Source organism: Arachis duranensis, chromosome 6 (genome assembly GCF_000817695.3).
Source record: "Arachis duranensis cultivar V14167 chromosome 6, aradu.V14167.gnm2.J7QH, whole genome shotgun sequence".
Classification (NCBI taxonomy): domain Eukaryota; kingdom Viridiplantae; phylum Streptophyta; class Magnoliopsida; order Fabales; family Fabaceae; genus Arachis; species Arachis duranensis.
In genome coordinates this window covers 39,933,656-39,935,452 of record NC_029777.3, presented here as the reverse complement: position 1 = coordinate 39,935,452, position 1,797 = coordinate 39,933,656, and positions in this window count along the sequence as shown.

The following is a 1,797-nucleotide window of genomic DNA, read 5'->3' as shown; positions in this document are numbered from 1 at the left end:
TTTAAGTTCCAGTTTAAGCTTAAACTGGAGCTTAAACGTGTTATATGGAACAGCTTGACCATGCCTTCTTCAAACATAAATAACTTGAGCTACAAAACTCCAAATGAGGTGATTCAAAATGCATTGGAAAGAAGACATCTAGAGCTTTCCAAGCATATATGGCATGCATGGTGGATACTAAAAATTGAGGGAGAAAACAGCCCCGTAATGTGCATAGAAGAGCATAGTACCAACATGCAATCAGGCCAGCTGACCTCTTCACCTTCCATGGAGTATAACTCGAGTTGTAGAACTCCAAATGATGCGCTTCCAGTTGCATTGGAAAGTAGACATCCAGAGCTTTCCAACGATGTATAGAAGTATGGGGTGGACAATGCAACTGAGCTCCCAAAATTGGCATTTTCGAGCACGTTTAAGTAACTTAAACGTTGGCTTAAACGCTGTCAAACCAACCAGCAACCTTGTCACCTTCAATCAAGCATAACTTGAGCTATAGAGATCCAATTGAGGTGCTTCCAGTTGCGTTAGAAAGCTGACATCCATAGCTTTTCAACGAGGTATAATAGTCTATATTTGGCATCAAATTGGTAAGGTTGACAAGAGAACAAAGTGACGACTCAAGAAAGGGGGGTGCAACGTTTGAGTGTAGTTTAATGGATCATTATCCTTTTTGGATCAATTATGTCACTCTACCCTTCAAGCAAGCAAGGCCCATCAACAACACCAAACCAAGGCCACAAGAATCATCTAGAATAGTTTATTTTTGATTGTAATTTGCTTTTAATTTCATTTTCATTTTGTAATTTAGGGAGCCTATTTAAAGGCCTTAGTTTCTGCATTTGAGGAAGAGGGGGATTGAAGGGGAATCCAGCCCCGGAGGGGGACTTTTACTTTTGGGGAACTTTTTCATCTTTGCTAGTTTTCATACTTTTGTAATTGAATTCAGAGCTATGACTCACTAAACCCCTTTCATTGGGTTAGGGAGCTCTATTGTAATTCAATGAATCAATAATAGTTTTTATCTTCTTCTTCAATCTTTTCTCTTGAATTTTGTTAGAAAGCTTCTCGATCTAATTCCATTGGTTAGTTGTCTTGGGAAAGAAACTATCCATAATTGGAATCCTTCGGAACCTTGGGAAAGGAATGGAGGATTCATGCTAGAGAAGCTTTCTCACAGTGAATTGGATTGGGGTTTGGATGGATATTGTGACATGTAATCCTACCAAATTGTGGTTCATGAAACTGTGTGGTATAATCAGTGATCGAGCATCATCTCTTCTTATGAACATTTAAACCAAGGGATTGGGAATTTGTTTGTTTTTAGAGAGAATTGGTGAGCCAAGGGATTGGGATCCAATCATATAAGATTGCCAAGCAAAATTCAATGAATGCATTGGCTGAGGAAGGGATAAAAATGTTTTGATTCAGAGATCTCAATATCTCCTGAAACCCAATGAATTCCCCATTTCTGATCTACCACTTTCTCTTTACATTCTGCAATTAAATTCATGAAACACCCCCATCCCCTTTTAATTTCAGCAATTTAACTTCTAGCACTTTAATTCTCGCAATTTAAGATTCAGTCATTTCAATTCCTTGCAATTTACATTTACCGCCAATTTACTTTATGCAATTCACACCCAATTCTTGATTCCGCTCAACTAATCAAACTTCAAATTCGAATTGCTCATTCAACCAATCCTTGTAGGATTCGACCTCACTCTATTGTGAGTTTTTACTTGACGATAACCGATGCACTTTCCGGAAGGAATTTTGCCGATCGTGCAATTTCCTAAA